The following is a 10,404-nucleotide window of genomic DNA, read 5'->3' as shown; positions in this document are numbered from 1 at the left end:
AGCAGTATGGAGAATCATTAGTAGACTAGTGACACATGTTCCATTCCAATCTTCAGAAAATTTCATGGATGAATGAAAATTACAAGGAAAAGAGGGCCCAGTACTCTCATTTCAGGAAACCATAATCTGATGCTAATTAAATTAAGATGCAACACATACCATGATCGATGATTACTGTGATAGTCTTGTCTGAGACAAAAAATACTATAGCAATATCTGATAAAGCACTCATCGAGCTAAGTTGAGAGCTAGACGCACACGTTTTTTTAATAAAATTCAAAAACTGTCAGGGTAATTAAAGACATGGCGGCCATGTCGGATCTGGGCGCGCCTTTCTCCATCCGTCCGTCTGTCCATGTCGGCCATGGCAGGTTTAGTTGCAGCAGCAGCAGAGGCAGTCGAGGCAGCACTCGCAGGTATTGTAGCAGCAGAAGCAGCACAGCGACGTGAACACGCTGCAACCCAAATAGCCAGTCAATCACACACACAAGCAAGAGACTGCTTGGTAGAGGAGCAGAATCATAAACGGAAGAATGAGCAGAACACAAATGGAGTGAACAAGAACTAGGGGAAGATCAGTTTCAATATATTCCTGCCCTGTCTCTACGATTTTTCTGAGGATTTTTTAGATGGCGGAAGAGTCTTATATCTCTCTCGGCCTCTGCATCGACGGGCGCACACGGCCGATAGATTCCAAGACTAATTAGCCTCGATCTCCACTCCTACTACTTAATCGTGCCTACAAAGTTAGCTACGGCCTCACTGCCTGTATATCTTGTTCTTAGTTCAACTGTCACATCACGCTGCAGAAAAAGTTCGGTATATATATGATGTCTGCAGATGATATCTCGCAATGGATAGAGGCAGCCCTTCTCCTGGTGGCGCTTCTTCGTGTGCTCGTAGTAGGACATACCCTGCGCCGGCACCGACCGTGGGTTGTTATACATCTTGCCGCCGGTTGGCCGGTTTGGGCTTTCTCTTATCTTCTCTCCGGCTATCTTTGGATCTCTTTTATCCTTTGTATGTAAGTACGGTGACAGCATTCAAATGCACACATCACGAGTGTATTAATAAGGCAGGGGAGGTCTAACATTTGTGGATGCCCAACGCCAACGACTAGTTTACATCACATCTGAATGTAGTATCTTCAGACATAAATTAGAGGTATCCTTGTGGAGAAAAAAAGGGGACGTCATTCCATCGACCTTAATTGTCACCTACCTACTGTAATTTCTATTCAATTGATTCACTACACTGCCATATTTGACCCGCGAAGCTCCGATTTTCTCCTTTTTGCGAAGACGGAATATCCATCGGCCTCTGCATCGCGTGATGCACGCAACCTTTTATTTATCATTTCAAATTTCATTATCCGATCACAAAAAAGTTCAACCGAAAAACGGTCACACATGGCTGCCCCAAAGGCAAAGCTCCAAATGAAGAAACCGAAAACTTGAAGGTGGGCATAGAGAATAATAACACTAGCACGTGAGCATAATAATACCAACAAATGAGCATATAAGTAGTAAATATATGATTCATTCATTTTAATATCCAAGGTTGATATGTGTACAATTGTATCAAATGCATATGAGGATATGACGTGGTAAAGATACCGTTCGACCATAAAAGGGAAAGATAGCAGCAAATCAAATAGACTAGAAGAGAAGTACCACATATGCTGAAATTGGAGACAAGTGCAGCCTCACAAGTTGATAAATGATTGCAATGAGCTAGCGAAGCACCTTAAGAGAAAAGGCTATTTAAAGCGACCAATATAGTTGCAAGGCTATTTGAAGCACCTTCACATCAGCAATTCCAAATGGATAAATATAGTTGCATTCCAAGTCTCTTAGATCTTGTTCCTCTAGTGATGGTGAATAAAGATCATCTATGTATATTCAAGAAGTTGGCCATCACTTCTTATCTAAATGAGTTGCGTAGGGTTGAGAGGCATTGAGGATTATTGCACCATAGTTTAGCAGCGTCTATCAGCACTCTTTCCACTTCAGCTCTTGCACAGTATCCGGATGGGTATTCCATATATTTTTCATTAACCTAGAGCTCTAGAGTCGTGGAATGCTACCTCTTCTTCAGCGCAAGGGAAATTCCGGGTGTCTCACCGTGCGTAGATGCAGCCATTCTCCTCGTCGCTTTTGTACACTACTAGAGAAAACCCTAGTAGTTACACATGGTTTTTGCCTAGCAGTAGCGCGAGGCGTTGCAACTAACTTTTAACAGTAGCGTCGGTCTGACCCCTTGCTACTGCCAAGTCACTTATCAGTAGCGTTGGGTTAGACCAGCGCTACTGCTAAGTACTAGCAGCGTGGGCTGTTATCCATGCTACTACTATGCACTCGTATTTGATTTCTTTTGTTTTATACTATATTCATACATTGTTATACAATTTTTGATACAGTAGCAATTAAGAGATTGTTATATCATTATGGTCATAATGAGTTACTATATCAGTGGGTGAAAGAAACGCGGATTAGATTCAAGTAGATGGATCCATCCACTTGAATCTAGTCCGTCTTTCTTCCATCCAATGATATAATAGCTCATCATGATCATAACAACAATTTATCATCGTCATAATAACAACTCATCATCATCATAGTTATATAAGAACTCATGATCATCATCATAATAACAAGTCCTCCTCATCATCGTGCATAACTCATCATCATCATTATAATAACAACTCCTCATCATCATCATCATACTCATAACCAATACTAGCTAATTGTTCTTAGCACATGATGAGTACTAGTAGGACCTACTCCTCTCCGCTAGGTAAAATAGCATAAAACATGCGAGCCCCTCCATCTCCATTATGGAGAATAGAGATCCACCTGTCTCCAATTTGTGGGCTGCACACCATGTTGCCTCCAAGTAGTTCCCTGCATGCATTCATTACTTTTCTCCATCCTTTGATTGTGAGGTATTCATATCTTCGAAAAATCGAGTATGGACTGTAAAAACCACCGACATAATTGGTCGTAAGCTAATAATATCCATGCCCCTTTCATATGCATTAGATGAGGCACACAATCCTTCGGGAGTTTCTATTGAAGAACATCGTAATAACATACTTAGCAATGTAGTTTAGCTTAAGAAGAATGTATGCAAAACATGAACTAGTGACACAATAGTAAAAAGTCTTACCATGCTATTTCCATGGATATTACCATAGTTCAGCACGTGGACTAGTGGCACGTATAGACCATATTGTGGGTTAATTTCATAATTGATCTTGAAAGTCTCAACATCATTAATAAACGAGACAAGATAAATTTTCTCCTCCCAATTTAGTTCGGAGCCAATGTAGTATGTATTATCTACTACCTTTCGTATATTTCTTGGAGAATGAAAATAAGTTGCCAATGGAAATAAGCTGTCAACTATTTTTAGATAAAAAATATAAATTACTTAACAAATTTGTTTGACAAACTCACATAGAGGTAGAACTAGCGGCATATCCACATCGACCCAAATGTCGATATTATCTGCAATATCATCTTGAGGACGAATATAGAAGGTTATTTTCATATCGTCCTTAAATCCATATTCCTTGCATACCCCCCTCCAATTAGAGCAACCAAAATGGGAGTGGTTTACTGCACTGTATAGCTTAACCCCAAAAGAGAGACCATGTTTCGTCCTCAGGTGAGCTATCTTCCTCTCCACACTCTGCGATCTTTGAAACTGAGCTTATCCAAGACATATGGTCCTGCGTGGCAGGGGATGCACTAGTCGAATTGTAAAAAATGAAAATTACACGTTAAAGCAAAGAAGCATAAGTCATGCTTAATTATGAAAAAATGCATGTCGTTGTTACATACTGTAAAAACTTCGAAGGTCTCATCTAGCTTGATGGTGAAGCACCTATCGTTTTCTAGGTGAGGCCTACCGTACATACCCCAGTCGTCGCTGCAGTAGTCACACCGAGGGATCCTATCGTCGTCAGACATTTTCTATGTTCATAATTCAAAGATTAAAAATCAACGGCAATAAGCAGGAACTCAACACATAGATCACTATTTAGCACGGTCTTCCTTGAAAACTCTCATCTCACATGTTGTATATGGTGGACACTTCCTCTCTGATATATTCGACCGTCGGTGATGGTCGCTCCTCCCTACGTTCCCGAGTGCATTACACCAAAATGTCTAGCACATGGGAATGAAGGAGAAGACTCGACACACCGAAAGTCAACAGTCGTGATGCTTCCTCTCTCATATATCGACCGTATATGGTGGACACTCCCTCATAGATATTTTGATCGTATATGGTGGACACTCCCTCAAAGATATTTTAACCGTCGGTGATGGTCGCTTCCCCTCCTTCTCTTGTGCATTACCAAGGTATATCATGAGAAGAAAGAAAGGAAACGAGCCCCACGACAACAGTCGGCATCCTTCATTCAAGAACAGGTTGAACGTCACACAAGGAGCCTCGATAGATTGACAGTCAACCCATTACATATATCGAGTAATGACATGAAAAGATGGCCTATGTTTTGCCGGAATGTCGTTTAATTCACGTTCCGACAAATCAAGGGCACTCGATATTTTTCTACTTTATGCGCAAGTCATGCTGAAATCCGCGAAAATTTCAGCATGACCTTTGCTAAAATAGGACATATCGAGCGCCTGAAATTTGTTGGTACAAAAATGAATCTACATTCCGGTAAAATATAGGCCACTCGGAGGTCGCCTGCAAACAAGAACACCAAGAAACAAGCTCTCCATGTTCATCACCGACATCAACGACATGGAGGTTAGCAGTTGCATTTTAATAAAAAGAACAAAATACAGAAAGTCCTTGACATGGGGGCACTTTCCTCTGTGCATGTTTCTGCTTACACCATCATCAAATTGTCCAATAACTTTTTCTAGCAACAAAAATTTCAAGTGAACATGTATAAATTTTAACTCTATCAATTTTTTCACTCATTTACTTAACTAGAAACTATCAACTAAACCCTAGAAGCTACCCTAAATCAAAGTGTAATATATCAACTAGAAACAAGTAACTTTGTCTAAATTTTCACTAACTCAATTAACCATACTAAATCAAAGTGCTATATACCAACTGGGAAAAATTAACTTTGTCTAAATTTTCACTTATTCACTTAACCATACTCAATCAAAGTGTTATATATAGAAACTATTAAATAAATCAAAGTGTTACTTATGAACTAGAAACTTCAACTAACCCTACTAAATCAAAATTTAGTAGGGAGGAGGGCATGTACTGGAGGGAGGAGGGAGGAGGGAGGAGGAGGGCTAGCTGGAGGAGGGAGGAGGGGCGGCAGATGGAGGAGGGAGGACGAGGGCCGGCTGGAGGTGGGAGGAAGGAGGAGGGGCGGCAGATGGAGGAGGGAGGAGGAGAGGCGGTTGGAGGAGGGAGGAGGGGAAGCTTATCGAGGCCGACGACGGCGGGGACAGTGGCAATGCAGCGACGACGATGCGGGAAGGGCCGACGGCGAGAGTGGAGAGGGAGCAAGACTGAGGGCCGACGCGCATGGCAGAGGATAAGGTCCGCATTACCAGTAGTGCGGGGCAGAAGGCCCGCGCTACTAATACGCCTAGTGCCTATAGCGTGGGTTATTCCTATAAAACTCCCCTGATGCTAAATGGGGCCAGCAGCTAGCCCCACATAGGACCCGTGTAAAGGTAGGGGTAGCGCGGGCTTTAGGCCCCGCACTACAGCTACCAGATTTGTTGTAGCGCGGGTTTGTAAGCCAATGCTGCTACTACGGCTTGACCTGGGGTACCTAGGCACTAGTAGAAAAAGGGCCTGTTGTCTCGGTTCGTAAGGGCCTTTTGTCCCGGTTCCTGAACCGGGACTAAAGGGTCAGTACTAATGCCCTGCCCCTTTAGTCCCGGTTCAATCCAGAATCGGGACTGATGGGCCTCCACGTGGCCTGTGCGCGGAGCCCAGGCAGGATACCCTTTGGTCCCGGTTGGTGGCACCAACCGGGGCCAATAGGCATCCACGCGTCAGCATTTCTGTGGCTGGGGTTTTTGTTTTTTTTTTTGAAAAGGGGGGGGGGTTGGGGGTTTTGGGGGTTAATTTAGGTGTTTCATATATTGTGTTAGTTAGCTATAATTAATAGAGAGAAGTGTCCTCTCTTATGTCCGTGCTTGGTCGACGCTACGTACTATACATACGTATAGAGAGGACTAGACACGCTAGCTAGCTAGTAAGCAAACGAAGGAAACAGAAGATCGTCATGAACATATATGCATACAGAGAGAAGTGATATCGACCACCTCTCCTTCTCCGAGAGATTGGTCGAACAACAAGTTCTCGTATATCTATCCGATACTACCGGCTACATATATACAATAATTATCTCTTACAAATATAATCATACGGACTCATGGTCCACATAGTATTCTCCGTCTTGAGCGATCACGTGGTCAAGAAAGAATGCCGCCAATTCCTCTTGAATTGCTCGCATGCGAGCTGGTGCTAGGAGTTCATCCCGCTTCCGAAACATCTAATTTGAAGAAGGGGGTCAATACATATATATATATGAATGAATGAAACTCGACACAAATGATGGTAATAAAATAAAATTGTGAATGTTGTTATTTACGTACTTCATATTGTTCGTCAATGTAGCCCCGCTCACAGGTCGTGTGGCGGATGGACTCGCAAACGTAGTATCCACAGAAATCATTCCCTTTTTCCTGCCACAACCACTTTACAAGAAATAGAGGTCAATCAAGCTGATAAGCAAGAATGCCAAATCAATAGGAGAGACGCGGAACATGTTACTATAGTACTTACTTTCGGGTGTCTAAATTGCAGCTTCTTCGGGAGTCCTGGAGCTTTTTGGAGAATTTTTTCCAAACCCTGCCAGATAAAGAAAACAATTACTTGATATATCAGGAAATGAACAAAGTTGCTGATATGATGGATAATGATCGATTTAACTTACTTCTCGAGCATTTGAGTCATGTCTGCATAGTCCTAGGGATCTTTTCATTTTGAGTCTAAGACAGTTACTAGTCCCTGCTCAAGCTTAATCTCTAGGAGAATATGGTGATAACTGCACACACATGCATAACTCATCAATTACATTACTATAACCTTGACTAATATATATAAGGGAAACCGAATACGCACAAGACAGTAACACTCACTTGAAGTTGTAAGGAAAGAGTATTATATCTTTGTTTTCATTTATTACCAACGATCGTAGCAAGTTGGCCTCGGTATCTGCGGCATGAAATTTAACCTGAGTTGCATCTATGAGATATGTGTTAATGAACCCAATATCACCGACTTGTCTTTTTTTCAATTCGGCGATCTTCAATCTGCATAATATAGTGAGGATGATTATAAATACATGCAATGAAAGAGTTGAGCTATATAGAGAGACTTAATGACAGAAGTAGTACTACTTACAGACAGTAGCAAGTGACCGTTGTTTTATCGAGGGCTAATTGATTGAAAAACTGAAAGAACTCCTCAAATGGAACAGGCAACAGTTCAATTCCAACGAGGTCATGCTCCTTTTTAACTTTCACATACAAAGTACTCCTCCCCCCAGAGTCTCTGCAGATTTTCAAGTACCAATCATGCAATCTTCGCATCATCATTGATAGAGATCTTTCATCTTTGATGAGAGGCTTCCCGTACTCGTATCTTTGTATCTACACCTCCATGGGTTCATAATGTACATCGTCGGGCAGGTAATCGGCAAGATTGCTATAACCGGGCACCATCCTCGGATCATTAGCGACGTTGTCGCTAGGCACCTTGAGCGGGGGGCACGATTGCTTTGCTTGTTCGCCGAGCTGGGCAATTTATTTCCCAGCTCGTCATTCTTTCAGCCTTTGATCACTGACGGTACTTCCCGACCGCTCCGCTTCGGCAAATTCCTTTCCAATAATGCGTTCATAGTTTCCTTTCGGCGGAGACTTGGGTGGTTTTGTCAGGGCAGCAAGAGTGCGCTTCGCTTGCACCGGATCTACCTTCTCCTCCGGAGGTGGATGTCTCTTTGCTTTCAACCCTTGAAACCAGTCATCCACTTCGGTTCGCGCGATCTCGGCGTTCTCCTCCAGGGTCCACTTGTATGGTAACTTCTCTGGAGTCTTCAGAGAAGGACCGAATCTGTATGTCCTCCTGCCTCTGGCTGTACTGCTAGACGCCGGCCGAGCAGACGAAGCGGTTGTCTTCTTTACTTGCTTACGAGGCGGAGGAGAAGGACTATGACGCGCCGGAGCAGCCGGAGCGGCGGCAGGTCTCTTCCGCCCTTGCTGACGAGGCGGAGAAGGAGGCGGCTGGCTGCTCGGGCGCGTCGGCGCAGGCGGAGAAGGAGGCGGAGTGCCGCCACGCGCTGGAGAAGGAGCCCGTCGAGTGCCCTGATCGTCACTCGCCGGAGGAGGAGGCGGTGGAGGAGGCGGAGTGCCCTGACTCGCCGGAGGAGGAGGCGGTGGAGGAGGCAGAGTGCCCTGACTTGCCGGAGGAGGAGGAGGAGGAGGAGGAGGAGGAGGAGGAGGCGTCCAGTTCGGAAGGTTGATGAGCTCCTTCCGCCATAGGCATGGAGTCTTCATAGCAGACCCCAGCCTAGTCTCCCCTTCACCGGTAGGGTGGTCAAGCTGGAGGTCCTCAAATCCCTCCGTTATTTCATCCACCATCACCCTAGCATATCCTTCTGGAATCGGCCGGCAGTGAAAAGTTGCGCCAGGTTTAGTAGGATAAACAGAGCCAACAGCCGCCTTGACCTTCAAATTCATCCATTGCGTCATAAGGTGGCAATTTTGAGACTCCGTGATAGCATCCACGGGATAGCTGGCAGGAGCCATCAAGGCATGCTCCGGCTGAAGCAGCTCGGTGGAAGCCATGCTGCTTCTCCGCTGAGATGGCGGGGTAGCTTCGGGGGAAGCTTCGGCAGTACGTTTGCTGCGATTTGCTTCTCGTTCCTCTATCGCTTGTACCCTTGCTTGCAGCACCTGCATTTGGGTCTGCTGCACTTTTTTCCTCCTCTCATGGGATTTGTAACCGCCTGCGTCCGGAAACCCAACCTTCCATGAAATGGAGCCTGGCGTGCCTCGTGTCTGTCCAGGGTGCTCAGGATTCCCGAGGGCCATTGTGAGCTCGTCGTTCTCTCTGTCTGGAAAGAACGTCCCTTGCTGTGCTGCTTCGATATATTGCTGAAGCTTCCTGACTGGTATGTCCATTTGATCGTTCGTCCAAATGCACTTCCCTGTTACAGGGTCCAAGGTTCCGCCAGCCCCGAAGAACCAAGTCCGGCAACGGTCTGGCCCGTTAATTGTCTCTGGTTCGATCCCTTTATCAACCAGATCATTCTCAGTCTTGGCCCACTTAGACCGGGCTACGAGGTAGCCACCTGACCCCGTGCGATGGTGATGCTTCTTCTTCGCAGCATTTTGCTTGTTTGTCGCCGACATCTTCTTACTCTTTTCCGATGTCTTGTGGGCCACAAATGCGGGCTAGTGATCTCTGATCTTCTCATATCTGCCCTTGAATTCTGGTGTCTCATTATTTTCGACAAACTTATTCAGCTCTTTCTTCCACCTCCTGAATAGTTCTGCCATCCTCTTAAGAGCAAAAGACTTGATTAATTGCTCTTTAACTGGCTTCTCTGGATTATCCTCTGGCGGTAGGGTGAAATTTGACTTCAGCTCAGTCCAAAGATCATTTTTCTGCATATCATTGACATAAGACACCTCAGGGTCTTCTGTAGCCGGCTTAAACCATTGCTGGATGCTGATCGGGATCTTGTCCCTAACCAAAACCCCGCACTGAGCAACAAATGCGCTCTTTGTCCGGAGGGGTTCAATCGGTTGGCCGTCGGGCGCGATTGCTATGATCTCAAACTTTTCATCCGAGCTCAACTTTTTCTTCGGGCCTCGTCTCTTTACCGAAGTTGTGCTCGATCCGGAGGGCTAGAAAGAAGAACAAAGACTTAATTAATATGTGTACATACCAAAACAATGAATGCATCAATTAGCTAGTCAGCAGAAGCTTAACTAATATATATACCTGGCCGGACTCGGTTCGGTCACCGGAGACGTCATCACGGTCTCCTTCTTGCACCGACATTGGGTCACCGGAGCCGTCCTCACGGTCTCCTTCTTGCACCGGCATTAGGTCACCGGAGCCATCATAATCATAGCTAGCTGCTTCCAGACCATCGGTGTCGTTGAGAAACAACGAGCAGACGGCATCACTTCCTCGTGCGATTATGTCCCCCAACAACTCTTCTTGTACTTCATCTCGGGCGGTGTCCATAGTTTCTACAAATATTGACAACATGGCAATTATTATTCAAAGATGATAGATGGATATATTAGTGGCAAACATAGAACTAATATTAATTAGTGGCCTCGATGCTGCTTCTCTAGGGTTTGGGGTGGC

The sequence above is a fragment of the Triticum aestivum genome, chromosome 7A, assembly GCF_018294505.1.
Source record: "Triticum aestivum cultivar Chinese Spring chromosome 7A, IWGSC CS RefSeq v2.1, whole genome shotgun sequence".
Lineage (NCBI taxonomy): Eukaryota > Viridiplantae > Streptophyta > Magnoliopsida > Poales > Poaceae > Triticum > Triticum aestivum.
The sequence above is the reverse complement of the archived record's forward strand: the minus strand, read 5'-3'. Positions refer to the sequence as shown.